Source organism: Trichomycterus rosablanca, chromosome 15 (assembly GCF_030014385.1).
Source record: "Trichomycterus rosablanca isolate fTriRos1 chromosome 15, fTriRos1.hap1, whole genome shotgun sequence".
NCBI classification, from domain to species: domain Eukaryota; kingdom Metazoa; phylum Chordata; class Actinopteri; order Siluriformes; family Trichomycteridae; genus Trichomycterus; species Trichomycterus rosablanca.
In genome coordinates, this window is record NC_086002.1 from 20,929,281 (window position 1) to 20,952,183 (window position 22,903).

The 22,903-nt window shown below is 43.0% G+C and overlaps 1 protein-coding gene and 1 long non-coding RNA gene across 2 annotated transcripts in view; both read left to right on the forward strand.

Annotated features, from left to right (window-relative positions):
• The window catches only part of LOC134328786 (uncharacterized), a 765,451-nt gene that overhangs the window by 79,213 nt on the left and 663,335 nt on the right, over positions 1–22,903 (forward strand). The gene's annotated exons all lie outside the window — the stretch shown is intronic.
• LOC134329140 (uncharacterized) lies at positions 6,242–22,853 on the forward strand. The gene is made up of 4 exons (XR_010014795.1): positions 6,242–6,317; positions 18,906–19,050; positions 22,547–22,611; positions 22,768–22,853. It is a non-coding gene; the product is annotated as an uncharacterized LOC134329140 (long non-coding RNA).

Here is a 22,903-nt window from a genome sequence, read left to right on the forward strand (position 1 = left end):
ATACGAGCCAGTTTGGAGAATGAACGCTCCCCTTCACAATTTGTGATAGGCACAGTCAAAAAAAAGTCTAAGTGCTATGTAGACATTTGGAAAGGTTGACTGTAAATTCAAATTTATCATGGTTTTGAGCATTTTACTAGGACATTTTTCTTTTTCTGTTATGAATGATTTGTATTGTATCAATTCATCTGCCAGGCTCATGTTCAGATCTGAAGGATATGCTGCAGCGAGTGAGTTAGCCTTTAAAGTGAGCTCACTGTTGGACATATTGTCAGGCATGAAAAGAACACCAAATAGCTCAGTTAAGTGTGTGTATGCATTCAAACGGTGGTTGAGACAGGACACAAGTTTGTCAATGACAACATTGAAAGTATCGATCCGAAACTTGTCCTTTCCGTTAAATGCTACACCTGGCTCTGCACTATCATCAGACATAATTTTGCGCTTCTTTGTACGCTGGAGGTCATGCCTGTACTCTTGGGAGACAGCAGTGGTGACATTTAAAGCTGCCCCTTCAAACACCTCAAAGTTATCTCTCTGTGCTGCCACAAAGTCTCGTAAAGACAAGAGAAGTTGTGTAGCTGTACATACAGTGGGGCCAAAAAGTACTTAGTCAGCCACTGATTGTGCAAGTTCTCCTACTTAGAAAGATGAGAGAGGTCTGTAATTTTCATCATAGCTACACTTCAACTATGAGAGACAAAATGAGAAAAAAAAATTCAGGAAATCACATGGTAGTATTTTTAAAGAATTTATTTGTAAATTATGGTGGAAAATAAGTATTTGGTCAAAAACAAAAAACCTTTGTTGGCAATGACAGAGGCCAAACGTTTCCTGTAAGTCTTCACCAGGTTTGCACACACTGTAGCTGCTATTTTGGCCCATTCCTCCATGCAGCTCTCCTCTAGAGCAGTGATGTTTGGGGGCAACACAGATTTTCAACTCCCTCCACAAATTTTCTATGGGGTTGAGGTCTGGAGACTGGCTAGGCCACTCCAGAACCTTGAAATGCTTTTTACGGAGCCACTCCTTCGTTGCCCGAGCGGTGTGTTTGGGATCATTGTCATGCTGGAAGACCCAGCCACGCTCCATCTTCAATGCTGTCACTGATGGAAGGAGGTTTTGGCTTAAAATCTCACGATACATGGCCCCGTTCATTCTTCCCTTAACACAGATCCCCCCCACTGTCCCCTTTGCAGAAAAACAGCCCCAAAGCATGATGTTTCCACCCCCATGCTTCACAGTAGGTATGGTGCAACTCAGCATTCTGCTTCCTCCAAACATGACGAGTTGAGTTTTTACCAAAAAGTTCCATTTTGGTTTCATCTGACCACATGATATTCTCCCAATCCTCTTCTGGATCATCCATATGCTCTCTGGCAAACTTCAGACGGGCCTGGACATGTACTGGCTTAAGCAGGGGGACACGCCTGAAACTGCAGGATTTGAGTCCCTCTCGGCGTAGTGTGGTACTGATGGTAACCTTTTTACCTTGGTCCCAGCTCTCTGCAGGTCATTCATCAGGTCCTTCTGTGTAGTTCTGGCATTTTTGCTCACCATTCTCACGATTATTTTGACCCCACGGGATGAGCCCCAGATCAAAGGAGATTATCAATGGTCTTGTATGTCTTCCATTTTCTTACAATTGCTTCCACAGTTGATTTATTCACACCAACCTGCTTGCCTATTGTAGATTCACTCTTCCCAGCCTGGTGCAGGTCTACAATTTTCTTTGGTCTTGGCCATGGTTGAGTTTGGAGTCTGACTGTTTGAGTCTGTGTACAGGTGTCTTTTATACAGATAACGAGGTCAAACAGGTGCCATTAATACAGGTAACGAGTGGAGGACAGAAGAGCTTCTTAAAGAAGAAGTTACAGGCCTGTGAGAGCCAGAAATCTTGCTTGTTTGTTATCGACCAAATATTTATTTTCCACCATAATTTACAAATAAATTCTTTAAAGATCCTACAATGTGATTTCCTGGATTTTTTTTTTCTCATTTTGTCTCTCATAGTTGAAGTGTAGCTATGATGAAAATTACAGACCTCTCTCATCTTTCTAAGTAGGAGAACTTGCACAATCAGTGGCTGACTAAATACTTTTTGGCCCCACTGTATGTCAATATCATGCTTCTGCAGCTGCAGGCTTGTGGCTTGGAACCTCTGTAGTATTGTGTCCCAGAAGTATGCCATGAAGGCCATCTCCAACATGTCCAATTTTTCACAGAGTGCAGAGGCTTCACTTCGACTTACACATTTCTCCTCCATATCTTTAGACATATCATTCAATGCCTCTCTCAGTTGTGCATAATATTTCCAAAGAGCCTTAGTTGACTCAGCTCGTGCGCTCCATCGAGTACCTAACAGTGATTTCAGTGTGAGTTTGATATCAGTATCATGGAAAACCTTTCCCCACCTGTGTGTAGATGATGCACAAAATGTGTACATTGCCTGTACAAAGTCAAAAAAACGTCCAGCTTCTGGGCTACTGTCAACAGCATTGACACCAACTAAATTCAGTGAATGTGCTGCACAGGGGACATAACAAATTAAAGGGTTTCTTTGTTTAAGATGAGCTTGGACTCCATTGTACTTTCCCGACATGTTACTTGCATTATCATATGACTGGCCCCTACAGTTGGATAAGTCTAGGCCCAGATTCTCCACCATAGCAACGACAACCAAACTGTCCCCACTATGGTTTTCAATAGGCTCAAAAGCTAGAAAACTACATGTCCGTCATTATTAACAAACCTGAAAATAAAAGTAAGTTGGTCCACATGAGCAAGGTCTGGAGTGGAGTCAACTGTAACAGAGAAGTATTTTGATTCTTTGATCTCATTAACAATTGCCTGCTTTGTTCTCTGTCCCATCAAATGGATAAATCCTTCACACACTGTCAATGTTAAGTAGGACACAGAACCTTTTCCCTTACCTCCAAACCTTTGGAGGTGCTCAGCTAGGAATGGGTCAAATTTGGCTAAGAGTTCTATGATGCCCAAAAAATTACCATTGTGGGCTGATCCTAATAGCTCGTCATCTCCCCTGAAAGCAAGTCCCCTCTCCCCCAAAAACTGGATGACTGCAACAACTCTTTTTAAAACTTCCCGCCAGTATTGTCTTTCTGCATCAATTTGTTTGACAATATCAGAATCAATTGTTGCTGTGCCTCTGGAGCGATTATATAATGCTAGCATGCAAGCCCTATGCTCCACACTCCCCTTATGCTCACCAATACGCTCTGAATGTTTCCAGTCAAAAAATCCATGAACAAAAGTATTGTGCTTACTGGAAAACAGTTTGCAAGCAAAACAATACACACAGCCAGTTGAAGGAGAGTAAAGTAGCCACTGCCTAGTCACAGTTTGCCCGTTGGGTAGAGAGCAACTGAGTAGAGCATTTGTAAAGCTCCTACTGGTACCCCCAATGCCTCTATCCCTGACTGAGGCTGGGTACTTAGCACTTCTGTTTTGAAATGCAGCTTCTTCTCTACTAACAAGAATCGACTTGGCTTGGTCGGTAATGGTACTGGGCCATAAACAGGGTCGTTGACCGTTTCACACCAGGAGTTGGGGTCCTTGCCCTCCTCATTTGAAAAACGACACTCACACGATGCAGCTGGCTGGTCTGATTGTGGGTCTGACACACCTGCAACTTTCCTTTCATGGTCTTTCTGCTGCTGGTCTGTGGTAGCCTGGCAGGGCTGGCATTCCTGCTCTGCACCTGACTGGGTCTGCAAAGGTACATAGTCACTGACAGGTGACACTAAGCCAGTGGTGATCACATCTTTATTGCTAAAACTCTGATCACTGCTAACATTAGCAATACTTGTCTCACTCATATCCAGCGGTTTCTCAAAGAAGTTTGAGATCAAAGGAATGCTTTTCAGGAAATCTGCCTGATTTGCTTCCTTAATCTTTTTTGCTTTTCTTTTTGAGGCACCACTTTTTTGTTTGGGATCCATGTTATTAATGGCAAGTGTTTCTTAAGATGCAAATATAGAAGCTTGTCTTGCAAATTCCTATTCCTATCCAATACTTACTATGTTGTTTCTATGTTGTATGTTCAGGAAAAAAATACAATCACAAAATTGTAGAACCAGATACAATATGTAATAATAAAAAAAGGCTGACCTATAACTATTTAGCTATAAATTGTTGTTATTGTAAATGTATTGTATGTACTGTATGTACTAATATTATAAAGCTTACACTTCTACTATTATCAATAATGTAATATGCAAATAACAATAAGCTTTTAAAAAAAGCTGTGAGTTGCTAGTTAGCAACGTTACACTAGCCAAAGTTTAATATATTATATATAGTAATATAATATTATATCATGTAATATAATATAATATAATATAATATATAAGCCTTTGAAAAGACTATGAAAGAATGTAACAGAATATATGCAATATAGTATAATATAATATACAAATATTTATATATATTATAAAATAATATAATGCAGTATAAAGGGCAATGAGCCTTTAAAAAGGCTGTTGGTTGCTGATCTGGTAATAGCAAAGTAAAAGTTGTAGTAAAAGCACAGAGCAAGTTCTGAACTGTCTGAATGTGAGGAGTTTTGATACTGGCAGGGGTTTTTATATAGATCTTGCATATTCACTTGGAAGTTCTCGCAACACCTGATTGGCTCAGCCCCCGTGGGAATTTAGGGCAATGTAACAATTTTTCACCACTGAGTGAGAGAGTGGGGGAGGGGCAGCCACTATCTACAACAAAAAATGCTGTTTTGTGTGTGTGTGAGAGAGAGAGAGGCATGGAGAGGGAGACAGGGGGAAGGTTTTGAGTATATTAAAAATGCTGTGTTAATGATATTAAATCAAGTTTAATTATTGTCGAGACCCCTTCACACTGCCTTGAAACATGTCAAGTCATGTCAAACTGTCATTGAATAGTCATTGAATAACAAGCTAAATAAAATATGTTTTCCAATAAATAATCCTTAAACAAAATATCAGGGTTACACGCATACGCAGCCACAGCTACTACAACAAAACCACTTGCTGTTTCATCATCTGTCACCAAACCAAAATTGTGCTACTCAGTAAAATTAGCTTGCAGTTCTGTTGTATGAAAAGGCCACTTTTCCTTTCATGCATTCCCTTAGAGCTAGAGTGACCACTGGTCTCTTTACTGTTGTTTATTAAAGGGGAAACATGAAACTAGTCAAATGGCTTGTTGTTTTCACATAAGTGAAATCACACCCTTGGCCAAATTCACTCAATTTAATCGGTGTCAAAGATAGCATTCATCAGACAAATTGCTTGTCTTAAATTTAAATAATTGCAAAATTGCAAAATTAATTTGTGTCTCTGCGCTTAAGAGAAATTGAACATAATAATTTTGAAACAATACAAATTCAGAAACATTAAGTAAGGGCCTGAATCGCATATTTGCAACAAAACGTCTGTTATGAAATATGGTAGCTTGCCTGGCAATTTGTAGGTCCCTAGAAAGTCAAGGAGCCATGGTAAACGACTTCTATGGAAGTCAAGGGCCCCATAGCAGGGGCCCTCGTGATCAAGGGCCCTCTAATGGTATGCCCTGCTCTTCTCTAGGGCCCCCTGGTAGGGGCTCTCATAACCAGGGCCCTCTAAAAATATGCCCCCCTCTTTCCTAGGACCCCTAATAGCCAGAAGTCGAAGTCAGAGCAGTGCCACAACGCCTCATCCATTTTCATAAGGGGCCCAAAAGCATGGCTAGGGCCCAAAAGCATGGCTAGGGCCCCCAAGAGGCCCTGGGGTCAAAGTCCCTAATAGTCAGAGGATCCTTAAAATGAAGGGCCCTCGTAAACAAAAATATATTGTATCATAAATGTTGATAGGCATCGCAAAATGTTTTGGGCCAGGGCCCCCCCAGGGCCCCCTGACCTCAAGGGCCCCTGGGCGCTGGCCCCACTGGCCCGGTCAGTAATCCAGCCATGACTGTATGTGTATAACGGATGTTTTGGGCTGTGGTAATAAAACGGCGACTGCTACTTTTAGTGCAGAGTTCACAAGTAGACAAATTGTTTGTTAAAATGATAGAATTTCTGCTCTTCTTTAGTAGCACAGTATGGCTGTTTAACATTAGCATTCACACAGAACATGAATATATTTTTTATTTCTGTCTGATTCGGTATGTATAACTTTAAAAAAACTAAAATCCTCTCTTGTAGATTCAGGTTACACTCGCGACTTTGAACTCAGACAGTGTGAGATTTGGTGGAGCAGTTGAAGGCTGCATCGAGTTAAAGTGAAAGTAAAATCTTCGATTTATGTGGAGAGAAATATAAAGTTTTCTAGAAAATCACGGTGAGTTTGTGAATATAAAGTTGTAATATGTAAATGTTATTAATCTGTATTTAATGGAGAAATGTTTAGGATTGATTTTATTACCTGATATTATTTCGGTAAGGAAAAATGCCTCACATTTAACACCGTTATTTAGGCGTGTCAACAACAACACAGATTTTTTTTACACTTTAGTCTTCTGTGTTTTTCTCTCATCCACACGAACTCACAAACCCACGATTAATGAAAACAGGATAAAGAGATTTCTGGAAAATGCTTCTATGTTTTGTAACTTTACACAGATGTTGTGACGTCAGCGCGCTGGTTAGGGTGGCCAGATTCATAGTAACAAAAAGGAGGACATTACACCCCAAAAAGCCGGACATTACACCAAAAAGACGGACGTCATATTAGGAACAGGGGGACATGATACTGCAACACACAGAATGAATCCAGAACCCATATAACAGAGTTTTTGACCAATTTAAGCAAGAATGACTGTTTTACTCACTAAATGTTGTGTCTACTTTTTATATTTAAGTCCGTTCCTCGCTGCCTCCAAAAGTTTACTATTTGGCATTTTCACCGCGTTCCTGATCATGAGAGCTGAGTGATTGACTCAGGTAGCGTGTTTACAGGACAGAGAGGGCGGGCGAAATTCAACCACCCAATCACAGACTAGCATTTAGAGGGCGGACCTTCTCCGATTGGCCAGTGGTAGCTCTATATGGAGTCAAATGAGGCTATTAAACCAATGAAATTCAAAGCATTTGTTCTGACATGTACCTGAGCCAATGGTAAATAATATTGATCAAAAATGAAACCAGTTCACTCCAAAAGGAGAATTTTTAAGTGTCCGTCCTAGCGTTGCGTGAATGGAGGACTGGCAGCTGAAAATCCGGACTGTCCGGCCTAAAACCGGACGTCTGGCCACTCTAGCGCTGGTATATACATACATGCAGGCGGTGGACAAAATAACAGAAACACAATCAATAATAAAGATAAAACATCAAATAATAAACATGTATGAGAGGATTACATCAAGAGTTCAAACTTTACTGAAGAAAGGTCTGAATTCATTACTGATAATGTGTCCACGCTGTGTGTGATTATAAAGAAAGCACTAATCTAACACATTGATGAGAGTGAGATTGTTATTAATACACTTTCATTTATTTAAAAATGGAATTAAGAATTAAGAATGTAAACCAGATCAGAGTTATTGGCATAGTGGTGTAAAAGTAATAAAATAAATGTCTTAACTGGGATGTAAAACTGCTCTGTGATGCTTTAACAGTATGTGACTTAAGTTTAAACTAGCTGCTAGTTAGCTAAGCTGGGGGGTATTCCAGAAAGCGGGATAAGTAATTAAACCGGGTAAGTTAACTCAGAATTAACGAAAACTCGAGGTTTTCCGTTCCAGAAACCGAGATTAAAGAGAGTCTGTGTCATTTACTATAGCAACTTACACTCTGAAGCTAAAACCTTAAACCTAACCCGGGGTTACTCGCACTTTTCTCATGTAAACCTGGCAGGTCCTTTCCTCCAGGATCCAGTGAATCTTAATGCGCAAATTATTCCAAGAGATCTTAGTCGGGAACGAGTTATTAAACTCAGATTAAACATCCTGTCATTTCCAGATAAATTTCTCAGCGAACGTTACTGTATTTATCAAAGTCAGTCAATTTGGGGAGAGTGGGGACGGTTGCAACATTATTAATCACAATAATAATAAAAAGGCTTGTTATAATTTTTTTGTTGTTGTAATTTTAAAAAAGTAATTGTGAGAGCTATTATCTACAAATGGGGAAAACATAGAACAGTGGTGAACCTTCCCAGGAGTGGCCGGCCTATCAAAATTACTCGCATCGACGATTCATCCAGGAGGTCAAAAAGAACCCAGAACAACACCTAAAGCACTGCAGGCCTCACTTGCCTCAGTTAAGGTCAGTGTTCATGATTCAACAATAAGAAAAAGACTGGGCAAAAATGGTATCCATGGGAGAGGTCTAAGGCAAAAACCACTGCTGACCAAAAAGAACACAAATGCACATCTCACATTTGACAAAAAAACATCTTGATAATCTTCAAGACTTTTGGGAAAATATTCTGTGGACTGACAAGACAAAAGTGGAACTTTATGGAAGGTGTGTGTCCTGTTACATCTGGCATAAAACTAACACAGCATTTTAGAAAAAGAACATCATACCGACAATCAAACATGGTGGTGGTAGTAGTCTGGGGTTGCTTTGCTGCTTCAGGACCTGGACGACTTGCTGTAATTAAAGGAACCATGAATTTTGCTCTTTACCAGAAAATCCTGGAGGAGAATGTCCAGCCATCAGTTTGTGACCTTAAGCTCAAGCGTGCTTGGGTTCTGCAGCAGGACAATGATCCGAAGCACACCAGCAAGTCAACCTCTAAATGGTTGAATAAAAACAAAATGGAGGTTTTGGAGTGGCCTAGTCAAAGTCCAGACTTGAATCCGATTGAGATGCTGTGGCATGACCTTAAACACGCCGTTCATGCTCAAAAACCCTCCAATGTGGCTGAATTCAAACAATTCTGCAAAGAAGATTGGGCCAAAATTCCTCCACAGAGATGTGAAAGACTCATTGCCAGTTATCCCAAACGCTTGATTGTTGTTGCTGCCAAGAGTGGCACAACCAGTTATTAGGTTTAGAGGGCAATTTCTTTTTCACATAGGTTCAGGTTGGTCTGAATAGCTTTTTTCCCTTAATAAATGAAATAATCATTGGAAAAATATAACGGTTCCGCCAGTACAGTCAGCCACCAGCAGGGGGCCTGGGCGGCGCAGGGGAAGAACTGGTGGAGTGGAGCTTCAGAACTCCAACCCCCAGAATCCCCAACGACAATCAGTGCCAACCAGGCTCAGCTGTGCGGCACTGCATTTAAACCCGGCGTCAAACAGCAGCCGGCGTCGCACCGTTAAATCAGTGCTACCGGTAAAAAGGGTATATGTAAAAGAGAAAAGAATAGAAGAGAGAAAAGTAGAAAAGAAAGAAAACAAAAACAAAGAAAAAGAAAGGAAAGGGAAAGAACAGAGAGGCAAAAGAAAAGAAAGGAAAGGGAAAGAAAGGAAAAGAAAAGCACAGAAAGGAGATTAATAGAAAAGTCAAGGGAGGTTATTGAGCTGCACAAGAGTGAAGCTCAGTCCTCCACTTTAGTTACGTTTGTTTGTTTCATGTTTCCCAAGCACAACATATTTTTTGAAAGAGAAAAAAGACGTTTGTTCATGGGAGCGTGGGGAAGAGTTTGAGTATTTTTGTTTAAGTTTTGAAAAAACTTTCCTTTGTTTGAGTACGCGATACCGGCGTCTCCTTTGTTTGTCGTTTCGCGCCTTTATTTTCTCACCGCCTTTTATAGCGGTTTATCCATCTCTTCCGTGTCCGACTCAGTGGTGCGTCGGTAAAGCACAGCGCTATTGCGCTAGAAGTCGGAGGTTCGAATCCGGCACAAGCCGAAACGTACAACAAGTATTCTAAACACAAATCATATCATTATTTACATTTTCAGCAGACGCTTTTATCCAAAGCGACTTACACGATGAGCAATTGAGGGTTAAGGGCCTTGCTCAGGGACCCAACAGTGGCAACTTGGTGGTGGTGGGGCTTGAACCGGCAACCTTCTGTTTACTAGTCCAGTACCTTAACCACTGAGCTATCATTAATTATTTACTATTTAACACGTATTAAACCATAAACTTCTATTGATTACTCTTTTTGTTGAAATAACCACACACATTAAAAGACATTCTGCGCTTGGGTCCACCACCCCACCCACTCCCCGTAACAGAATGGTGCGACCACCATGGACCCAGCAGAGTTAACACCCCTTAAGGAAGCCCTACAACTTCAGGGTTCCGCCATAGGCCGTCATGAACAACTGCTGCAGGAGATGATGCAGCAGTTGACGCTGTTGGTTAAGAGTCACACTGAAACAGCCCAGGCCACAGCTGAAGCTGCTGAACAGCGCCCCCCTCATATGTCCACTTACACTTCAGCCCAAGCCCCACTCAGAGAGGACTCTCAAGTGGCCACTCCTGAGCGCTATGCAGGGGAACCTGAAAAGTGTAGGGGATTTTTGCTACAGTGCTCACTGGTGTTTGAGCAGCAACCATCCCGGTTCCCCACTGAAAGATCGAAGGTGGCTTTTATGGTGTCCCTACTTACTGATAGAGCGCTGACCTGGGCCACCTCTCTCTGGGAGCAGAACTCCCCAGACTGCGCCACCAGCCAGGCGTTTACTGAGGCGCTATGCCAAACCTTTTATCAACCTGTCGGTGGAAAGGAGGCTGGGCCACGCCTTCTCGAACTTTCACAGGGCGCGCGCCCAGTAGCCGATTACGTAATTGAATTCCGCACTCTGGCAGCAGAATGTGGGTGGAACGAGGAGGCACTGCTCGCAATATTTCAGCGAGGGCTTAATGGCAGGATTAAAGATGAGCTAGCCACTCGTGACTTGCCCTCCACCCTGCCCGCACTATATGAGGTATGCATTCGGCTGGACAACCGCATGCGCCAGAGAGCCCAGGAGCGGGCCAGAAGTGCCCACGCCCCTGGGTCTAGCCGATCTTGGCAGGGCACTCCAGAGAGATCGTTACCCCCACAAGAGGTACTGGAGCCCATGCAGCTGGGAGGTACCCGTCTGCCCAGTCCGCAGCATGGTCGCTCCTCCACCATACATAAGTCGGGAAATGGAAGGGTCTACCCCGATCAGGGGGGTGGGGTTTAAACCACACAGTCTCCCCCAACTCTGGTCTCCTTCTCCCTATCACTCTGTCGTGGGCCCCTCGACAGCACACTAAATTAATGGCATGTGTACTCTGGGGCTGCCGGCAGTTTCATTGACTCCTCTCTAGCCTTATCCCTGGGACTCCCAATAGAGCCCCTGGACCACCCACTGCCCATTCTTGCTATTGATGGCCGAGCTGTGGGCTCTGGCCTAGTAACCCATCGCACCAAACCCCTGGCGATGCAGGTGGACTCCCATGTAGAACAGGTAGAATTATACCTGACACAGGCCCCCCACCTACAGTTGGTGCTGGGATACCCGTGGCTTAAGGTCCACAACCCTCGAATTGATTGGGTGACGTGGTCCGTGTATGCATGGGGGCCTCAATGCCAGGGGACCTGTTTGCGGCCTCCAGGGATAGCCCCCGAAGTATCAGAGTCTCAGGCATTTCAGATGCCCAACCTATCTGAGGTTCCCAGTGTCTATTGGGACCTTAAAGAGGTTTTCACCAAGGCCAAAGCGCAAGTGCTCCCCCCCACAAAGCCTATGACTGTGCAATTAATCTCCTCCCTGGCACCACACCACCGAGAGGATGATTATTTTCACTCTCTTCCCCAGAGCGTACAGCCATGGAAGCATATATTCAGGAGGCCCTTAATTCTGGGTTTATACAACCCTCTTCCTCGCCTGCGGGTGCAGGATTTTTTTTTTGTGGGCAAATAGGATGGGGGGCTCCGGCCCTGCATAGACTATCGGGGGCTCAACGCCATCACTGTTAAGGACCGCTATCCCTTACCCCTCATGCAGACGGCCTTTGAAGCACTGCAGCAAGCCTCAATCTTTACTAAACTGGACTTGCGCAGCGCATACAATTTAATCCGCATAACACTAGAAGTCCCAGAAATTTCGAGCTCCCCCCTGAAGTCCCGAAAGAGGGTCAAATGACCCTTAGTCCGAACTGACGACTCTGATGGCTCCAATTAGCATCCTTTCATTTATAAATGTGGCCATTGCCTGAGGAATCTGCAGGGGGGAGTAGAGCTGAATTCACACTAACGTCTGTCTAATACTTGAAAAGGACTAAAAACCTGGCCTTTCTGAGCCAATGGCCTTAAAGACAGATCTTTTACTTTTTTGGGTGTCAATGACAAAAAATACCAAAATTCAAGATTAAGTCAAATAATAATGATGATTTATTAATATGAATATAAGTAAGTTTACGTCTAAGTCTTCCTTCGGATCCAGACAAGTCTTCTGAAGCTTCTCAGGAGAGAAAAGTTCAAATAAAGAAGCGAAGCGCCAGAGAGGAAAAAAGCAAAAAGAGCCCCCACCCAAATGATCTCCCAGAACTAATGGCATTTATTTCAGTCATTATCTTGCGGGGGGTGACCAAGGTTCCATCACTACGTGACAGCTGGTCAGCAAACCTGGCAAACCCAAGGATCATTGCAACTATGGCCCGAAACCGCTTCCAAGACATCATGCAACACCTACGCTTTGATGACATGTTCACACGCAGTGAGCGAGCTGAGACCGATAAGTTTGCTGCAATCTCCGATGTGTGGAGATTGTTTGTCACCAACTGCATCGCATCCTACAACCCTGGTCGACACATCACTATTGATGAACAGCTTTTCCCGTCAAAGACTTGCTGCTGTTTTCTGCAATACATTGCAACAAAACCAGACAAGTTTGGCATCAAGTTTTGGGTGGCTTGCGACTTGAAATCAAAGTACATCTGTAATGTCCTCCCATATTTTGGCAAGGACCCCAGTCGTCCCAGCAGGGAGAGACTGTCCGAAACTGTAGTGATGAGGCTGATGGAACCATTCATGGACAAGGGCAGAACTGTAACCACGGACAATTTCTTTACATCATTGTCACTTGCACAACGACTGCTTAGCCGGAAAACCACTATCCTCGGCACAGTCAACAAGAGTCGCCGGGAAATTCCTCAATCCGCTAGACAGATGGACCGCACTGAATTCACCACTCAGGTGTTTTCAACCACTGGTGCCACACTGACAGTGTATGCACCCAAACGAAAGAAGGCCGTCTACATTCTCAGCAGCATGCACAGCGTGGTTGAGACTGAGGATACCAACAAAAGGAAGCCAAACACGGTCACACAATACAACCACACAAAGTGCGGTGTGGATGTAATGGACCAAATGGTGCGGGAGTACAGCGTGCGTGCAGGAACACAGAGATGGCCAGTCGCCGTGTTCTACAACATGATTGACATGGCAGCACTGAATGCGCATGTTCTTTATCAGGCATGCACTGGGGTGCAGGAGAGACGGGTGGACTTCCTGGTTGAGCTTGCAAAAGAGATAGGTGACTCTCATGTAAGTGCAAGGAGAAACTCCTTCGGCAACAACCTTCCACACCCAGCCCTGGCAAAAGGGCGAAGTGTCAGGTCAACCATCGATGCACGAACAATTGTGCAACTGAGAGATGTGTTGACTGCTACAAATACACGTGTGGCAAATGTACCAGGGACATACCCAGGCAGTGCCAGGTATGTTCCGACAGTGCAGACAGACTGCTGAGTGAGTGCTGAAATACTAGTCACACAAGAAGGACATGCCACTCACACACACACACGCAGCCCCCCACTGCAGCCTATGGTAAATATGTGTGGAATTGTTTTATTCCTTGTATTTTTTTTATTATTTTTATAACAAAAATAAAAAGCATGGAAACAAATAACAGTTGTTCTTTTGTATATTTTTAACACTGAAATTTCAGTCCTCTTGACTTAGACACAAATGCTTCTGGTCATTACTCACAGCTGTACCTTGCTCTAAAATTTCTAATTCTCTATTTAAAATATATAAAAAATGATTCATTGTTTCAGTGCTTTTTTGCTCAAATAAAACTAAACTAAATACAATATGTATAGTCGTTATATTATCAAATACAATAAACTGAATAGAACTAACTAGAAACTAAATGGCTAAACTCAATGGAAAACAACAACCTCCTGTGGTGCGACAGTAATGGCCTTATTTGCAGAACAAAAGACGGTGATTATAGGATGTTAGCTAAAATCCTTCAGGTCATTCGACCCGTCTCTGGGTTCCAAAGGTAGAAATGTTAAATGACCCCTCTCTGGGACTTCTAGTGATAAGGCAGGGTGACGAATGGAAGACGGCCTTCATCACCCCCTCAGGGCATTACGAGTACCGAGTGATGCCCTTTGGCCTTATGAACGCACCTGCAGTCTTCCAACGCTTCATTAATGAAGTGTTGAGAGAGGCCCTGGACAGGTACGTATACGTATATCTTGATGACATCCTCATATACAGCCGGTCCCCTGAGGAACATGAAGGACATGTCAGGCAGATTCTCCAATTACTCTTGGAGAACCGCCTTTATGTTAAACTCGAGAAATCTTTGTCCCACACCGAGACTGTATCATTTCTGGGCTTCGTGGTATCAAAAGGCACACTCCGAATGGACCCAGCGAAATTTAAAGCTGTAGTAGACTGGCCCCGCCCCGCCTCTCTTCGGCAGGTCCAGTCTTTTCTGGAGTTTGCCAACTTCTTCCGACGGTTTGTGTGCAACTTCAGCACGCTGGCAGCACCCCTTACCCGGAAGACCCCAGGGCCCTTTCGCTGGACCATGGAAACACAAAATTCCTTTGAGGAGATCAAGGTGCAACTAACATCGCCATAGGTGTGGGAGCGGTACTCTCCCAGCGCCTAGGGCCAAACAAGAAACTTCATCCATGTGCATTCTACTCACATAGACTATCTCCAGCAGAGCACAACTACAGCATTGGGGACAGGGAACTTCTAGCTGTCAAGCTCGCATTGGAGGAGTGGAGGCACTGGCTGGAGGGAGCCAAACACCCTTTTGTGGTCTGAACAGACCACAAGAACTTGGCCTACATACAGCAGGCAAAGCGACTAAATCCTCGACAAGCCCGGTGGGCTTTGTTTTTTGGTTGCTTTCGGTTTGTGTTGTCTTATAGACCAGGGTCCAAAAACACCAAACCCGATGCTCTGTCCAGACAGTGGGCTCCTTCTGAACCTGACCCCTCACCAGAGCCCATCATACCCACTGCTCAAATCCTGGCCCCCCTCCGCTGGGCGATAGAAGACACCATCCGGCAGGCTCTTCGTCAGGAGCCAGATCCCGGAGGTGGACCCCACGGACGGCAGTATGTCCCCACATCGGCCCGCCAGCAGGTCATGCAGTGGGGACACTCCTCCCCATTCTCCGGACATCCGGGTGTCAACCGGTCACTGGAGTTCCTCCGGAGACGCTTCTTGTGGCCAGGGATAGAGAAAGATGTCCGTGCATATATAGCTTCTTGCGAGGTGTGCGCAAGAAGCAAATCACCTAGGTCTCGACCCCCAGGGCTTCTTCAACCGTTGCCTATCCCCGCACGGCCATGGTCTCACATTTCTTTGGACTTCGTGACGGGCCTGCCACCATCTAGGGGCAAAACGGTGATCCTGGTGATTGTGGACCGATTCTCCAAGGCGTTTGTGGCTCTGCCCAAGCTTCCAACCGCCAAGGAGACCGCCGATCTACTTCTGCAGCATGTGGTCAGGGTACACGGGATGCCCAGTGACCTGGTGTCTGACAGGGGACCCCAGTTTGCCAGTCGGTTTTGGAAAGCCTTCTGCCAACGGATGGGGGCCACTGTAAGTCTTGCCTCTGGCTTCCACCCAGAATCCAACGGCCAGACGGAAAGGGTGAACCAGGACCTTGGCCAGATGTTGCGCTGTCTAACGGCACATAACCATGCCTCCTGGGCGGACCAACTGCCATGGGCAGAATATGCCCATAACACCCTGTGGCACTCTTCCCTAGGCATGTCGCCCTTCGAGTGCCAATTTGGGTATCCGCCGCCCTTGTTTGCAGAACAAGAAACGGAAGTAGGGGTCCCGGGGGCCGTTGCCGCCGGGCATGGCAGAAGGCACGAGCATCCCTGCAAGCGGCCACTGCAGCCAGGAAACGGGTCGCAGATCGCAAACGGCGTGATGCCCCGACCTTCCGCATTGGCCAGCGTGTCTGGCTCTCCACCCGCGACCTGCCACTTCGGGGGGAGTCTCGCAAACTGGCGCCCCGCTTTGTGGGGCCCTTCAAGGTGGAGCGGCGCATCAACCCAGTGTCGTACCGCCTGCGCCTACCACCAAGCATGAGGGTCCACCCCACATTCCATGTGTTGCACCTCAGGCCATTTGTATGTGGTGCCCCAGCACCGGCCACCGCCCCTCCTGGACCACGCCTTGTAGATGGCGCTCTGGCGTACACGGTCCGCCGGTTACTGGACTCTTGCCGGGTCAGGGGGAGCACCCAGTATTTAGTAGACTGGGAGGGATACGGACCTGAGGAGCGAACATGGGTCCCAGCACGCCAAATCCTGGATCCAGAATTAATCCGGGAATTCCGGCGTGACAGGGCAGCTGGTCTGCGGACGTCAGGAGCTGCCCCTAGGAGAGGAGGTACTATAACGGTTCCGCCAGTACAGTCAGCCACCAGCAGGGGGCCTGGGCGGCGCAGGGGAAGAACTGGTGGAGTGGAGCTTCAGAACTCCAACCTCCAGAATCCCCAACGACAATCAGTGCCAACCAGGCTCAGCTGTGCAGCACTGCATTTAAACCCGGCAGCAAACAGCAGCCGGCGTCGCACCGTTAAATCAGTGCTACCGGTAAAAAGGGTATATGTAAAAGAGAAAAGAATAGAAGAGAGAAAAGTAGAAAAAAACAAAAACAAAGAAAAAGAAAGGAAAGGGAAAGAACAGAGAGGCAAAAGAAAAGAAAGGAAAGGGAAAGAAAGGAAAAGAAAAGCACAGAAAGGAGATTAATAGAAAAGTAAAGGGAGGTTATTGAGCTGCACAAGAGTGAAGCTCAGTCCTCCACTTTAGTTACGTTTGTTTGTTTCATGTTTCACAAGCACAACATATTTTTTGAAAGAGAAAAAAGACGTTTGTTCATGGGAGCGTGGGGAAGAGTTTGAGTATTTTTGTTTAAGTTTTGAAAAAACTTTCCTTTGTTTGAGTACGCGATACCGGCGTCTCCTTTGTTTGTCGTTTCGCGCCTTTATTTTCTCACCGCTTTTTATAGCGGTTTATCCATCTCTTCTGTGTCCGACTCAGTGGCGCGTCGGTAAAGCACAGCGCTATTGCGCTAGAAGTCGGAGGTTTGAATCCGGCACAAGCTGAAACGTACAACAAGTACTCTAAACACAAATCATATCATTATTATTTACTATTTAACACGTATTAAACCATAAACTTCTATTGATTACTCTTTTTGTTGAAATAACCACACACATTAAAAGACATTCTGCACTTGGGTCCACCACCCCACCCACTCCCCATAACAAAAAACTGCATTTTGTATTAACTCAGGTTATCTTTGTCTGATGTTGAAATTAGTTTGATCATTTGAAAAATGTAGTGTTTTTACAGCCAAATTAATGAGTTAATGAGTAAACCCTATCTGTACACAAATAAAAAGTCTTTGCAAAATTATGTTAAAGAATGATTTTACTACATATCGATGAACAGCTGCCCATTTCCATGGATGTAGGAGAGGCTGAACATAGGCAAGGCAACTGTATGTTGGTCCATCCGAAAAGTATGCCTAGCATTGAAACGCTTGTTTGTCTGTAATAAACATCAAAGAGGAATGCCACAGAATCACAGGTTTGTCTTTATTAATAAAGATTAAAACTGGAAAGTAATAAAAAATAGCTTTGCACCATCTTCAGGATTCACAAGGGTTAGTGGCTGCATGGATGGAGTCCACATTCTCAAAATAAAAAGGATTATGTGAACAGCAGATAGAACATCCCTCCACGTACAGGTAGTGACCATTATCTTAAAAAATAAAAAAATGTATTAAATAAAACTGTGTAACATTTAATACACGTTCTGCATCTTACTGTTCTCCATCAAGATCTTATCTAATCAGGATCATTACAAATGTTGAAGCTAAATGGTCAGGCTCTGTGCAAGATTACTGAAAATAAAACAGTGCAACAAGTTAATTTCCTTGTCCTTATTCTTTAGTAAGAACATTCATATGTATACACCCTTAGCACCGACACCCACCTTAAATTCAAGCAACTGAATTTCTAGCCTTGTTTGTTTTATATGCTTCACCTGAGGATCACTTCTAAAGCTTTTCTAAGGAGCTTTTTGTGTTCTAAATTTGTCAGATATTTGGTAAGACATTTTTACTGTTCTAAACTGAGCTTTGATGGTCCCTCATCTGATTCGGAACTGCCCATTACATTCTGTTAGAGGACAGTCACACACATTATCATGGTACAACAAATGAAATGCCATGCTCTTTGTTCAACACATACTGTACTTTTGTAGGCCTCCCAGTATCATCCCACTCTGAGGCAGTGGAGATGGTTTTTTTATTGTCCTTCAACAGTCTTTTTTTGTATTAAATAACATTATTTATATTCATCAGAATCTAGTGACATTTAAGTCACTAACAATTGCAGGAGGCTCAAAACAACACCACCAATCAGACTGTGTTTAGACTGTACAAGTGCAGTTCTTAATATTCCACAGTTTATGCTCTACAAACTAATGATTTACATGTAATAAACATGCCTTGAACATAGACAATTTTTGTATTTCATTTTTATGTGCTGCCATGTGCATCTGATTCCACTTAAATTACACCTAGATTGAGTAAATGAAAGGAGAAAAAAAATCGAGACAAATATTACAACTGACACATTAAACATTTTGCCATGTCCTTCTGCTAAATGTTGAATTATGTTTTAACAAGTTTTGTTTTTAATTTAATATAAACTCATTTTATTAAATTTAAAAATATTTTAATGATCTGCCCGCTTCTGGAATACCCCCAGATTACTGTAAGATGATATTTTACTCCAGTGTGATGGAGGGTACTAGACCAGATTCAACTGAACCCAGCTGTGTCTCCATGAAGAGCGACCAGTCAATGAGACCACCACTTAAATTTAAAGATGGAGGAAGTTCTACTGATCTGAGGTCAGTATAATCTCATGGTCCCACCTAAGCACCCAACTCTGAACAAAACTACCTTGAGAGGAGCAAAATAATCAACACAGATCTAACTTATTAATTATTTATTAGTAAAGAGTAACTGGTTAAAGGATTTCACAGCCACTTCAGAGACTCTTCTACTGATCTGATGTAGTAATTCTGTGGAATAAGGGGCAATCCAAACTGTGTAAGATTCAAAGATCACTATGCCTTCAACCAGTCTGCTATTTCAAAAATTAAAAAATGAAATAAAAAGACAACAAAGAATCTGTTCCTAAAAAAAGTAATTTGTGAGAGTTCAAGCCTTATCACTGTATTAGTGGCTGTTTTTCTTTTTACCTCTCCATTCTGTAAATCTAGACTGGGGTGTCCACACTTGAGATCTTCTGTTTCAGTCTACAGGTTATCATGATCTACGTTTTAAGGTCGGCCTCATTATTTTTCAACAAAAGCTTTGAAGCTTTTTTAAATGTGCTTCAGTTCCTGTATCCATGTTCAGCTTTACAGGGCAAATGACTGAATAATCCCATTGACCTTATTCTGATGATTAGCTCTAATCGGTATCAGCCAGGGCCATATTTAGCCCATACAGTGCCTTGCAAAAGTATTCAGCCCCCTTGAACTTTTCAACCTTTTGCCACATTTCAGGCTTCAAACATAACGATATGAAATTGTAATTTTTTGTGAAGAATCAACAACAAGTGGGACACAATCGTGAAGTAGAACGAAATTTATTGGATATTTTAAACTTTTTTTAGAAATAAAAAACTAAAAAGTGGGGCGTGCAATATTATTCAGCCCCTTTACTTTCAGTGCAGCAAACTCACTCCAGAAGTTCAGTGAGGATCTCTGAATGATCCAAAGTTGACCTAAATGACTGATGGTGATAAATAGAATCCACCTGTGTGTAATCAAGTCTCCGTATAAATGCACCTGCTCTGTGACAGTCTCAGAGTTCTGTTTAAAGCGCAGAGAGCATCATGAAGACCAAGGAACACACCAGGCAGGTCCGAGATACTGTTGTGGAGAAGTTTAAAGCCGGATTTGGATACAAAATGATTTCCCAAGCTTTAAACATCTCAAGGAGCACTGTGCAAGCGATCATATTGAAATGGAAGGAGTATCAGACCACTGCAAATCTACCAAGACCCGGCCGTCCCTCTAAACTTTCAGCTCAAACAAGGAGAAGACTGATCAGGGATGCAGCCAAGAGGCCCATGATCACTCTGAATGAACTGCAGAGATCTACAGCTGAGGTGGGAGACTCTGTCCATAGGACACAATCAGTCGTACACTGCACAAATCTGGCCTTTATGGAAGAGTGGCAAGAAGAAAGCCATTTCTCAAAGATATCTATAAAAAGTCACCTGGGAGACACACCAAACATGTGGAAGAAGGTGCTCTGGTCAGATGAAACCAAAATCGAACTTTTTGGCCACAATGCAAAACGTTATGTTTGGCGTAAAAGCAACACAGCTCATCACCCTGAACACACCATCCCCACTGTCAAACATGGTGGTGGCAGCATCATGGTTTGGGCCTGCTTTTCTTCAGCAGGGACAGGGAAGATGGTTAAAATTGATGGGAAGATGGATGGAGCCAAATACAGGACCATTCTGGAAGAAAACCTGTTGCAGTCTGCAAAAGACCTGAGACTGGGACGGAGATTTATCTTCCAACAAGACAATGATCCAAAACATAAAGCAAAATCTACAATGGAATGGTTCACAAATAAACGTATCCAGGTGTTAGAATGGCCAAGTCAAAGTCCAGACCTGAATCCCATCGAGAATCTGTGGAAAGAGCTGAAAACTGCTGTTCACAAACGCTCTCCATCCAACCTCACTGAGCTCGAGCTGTTTTGCAAGGAAGAATGGGCAAAAATTTCTGTCTCTCGATGTGCAAAACTGATAGAGACATACCCCAAGCGACTTGCAGCTGTAATCGCAGCAAAAGGTGGCGCTACAAAGTATTAACGCAAGGGGGCTGAATAATATTGCACGCCCCACTTTTCAGTTTTTTATTTCTAAAAAAAGTTTAAAATATCCAATAAATTTCGTTCCACTTCACGATTGTGTCCCACTTGTTGTTGATTCTTCACAAAAAATTACAATTTCATATCGTTATGTTTGAAGCCTGAAATGTGGCAAAAGGTTGAAAAGTTCAAGGGGGCTGAATACTTTTGCAAGGCACTGTATTTAGACTTCATTATTTTGATGTGGGAAAAGGTCGATTCACACAAGTAGGTTGATCCAAAAAAGCTGTCAAATATGTGGCAGTCAAATATGTGGAAGTTCCAAATTGTCCAGCAGAAACCCTCGAATTCATATAAATGTCAGATTGGGGGGGTTAAAATGTTTCCCGTTAGAAAATGTTCTTGATTAGTGGTGCTTTAGCTGGGCTAAGGCGTAGTTATGGTAACAAACTGCAAATTAAACAAACAGTGGCCACATTTCATATCAGTCACGCTGACCTGTTTGAATGAGGAACGATGTACCAGCTACTGTGCGATAGATGTATTGAGCTCCCCTGATCTAGACTCTGTCAGAATGAATACTTCTAACCTAAAAACATGGTTTGTTTATTGTCCACTGTGAGAAAGATTCTGACGTTAAAACATTGCTTCTGCGCTTCATTTCTGATCAGAAGAAATTAAAAGTACTCGCTCAGAAGTTGGACATCAGGTCCAAATTCCTGCCGCTGGTATTTTAAGTTAGATGTTTTACTTTTTTTTACTTTATTAGTTATTTTACTTAACAAAAAAGTAAAAAAGTATTTAGTCAGCCACTGATTGTGCAAGTTCTCCTACTTAGAAAGATGAGAGAGGTCTGTAATTTTCATCATAGGTACACTGTAACAAATTTCTGTAGTTTTTACAGTATTACTACTGTAGAATGATAAAATCCTTACTGTAGAACCTGTACACAGCATTTTACTGTAGATCTGCAAAGGATCATGGTCAAGATTCAGTGGTGGGCAAATTCTACAGTAAGCATATTTCTGCTGTGAATCACAATACGGTAAGTTCAAGCGGGATTTTTCTTTTTCTGTCAGTTTAAACAATAATCCGTCTTTGGTAATACTGTAGTACAGTTTGCATTATATTTAACACAAATACTAGTTTTTTTATCACTCAGACAGAAAGACGTCTTTATATCATCAGTAACAGGTACAGAAATTAGAATTACTTGATAATAGTCACCTACTCTTTTAAAACGCAATCAAGACAGAGAGCGAGCTAGCTCGCTAAACATAGAACTAATCGGCCAAATGATAAACAACTAGCTACTGGTCTAGCCAAAAGTGATACACTAGAGAGCCAGCGTGCATAACATTACCAAAATAAGCTATTTGTACATGATATTTTGTTATCTGGTGATATTTAGTTGTATTAACACTGTTTGTAACGTCTGTGTGTATATGTGGCTGTGCTGTAGCTCCATGTTCTATGTGGTGAAACACGTCACTCGTTTTTTTCTAGTTACCGTGAGACATGTGTAAGTAGCCTACTGAAGTGGACTAAAGCAAAACAGAGCCCCAAAACAGGTAAGAATTTTAAACAGCACATTTTTAATAGTAGAATATGTTTATTAATGTGATATCTCTAATGGGAGGTTAGGAATGAACAAAACTGTCATAGTCTCCGGTCTTGTATATAAATTTCTACAGCAGTAACAGTAATTTCTTGTTTTATCTTTACAGTGCAGGAAAGAAAACTTTAGCCCAAGATGTGGATTCCAGCAAATGTAAAACAAAGCACTTGCACATTTTTATGTTTAGAACAGCAGTGTTTACAAAGATATGAATTTATTTATTTAATTATCTATGTATTTTCAAA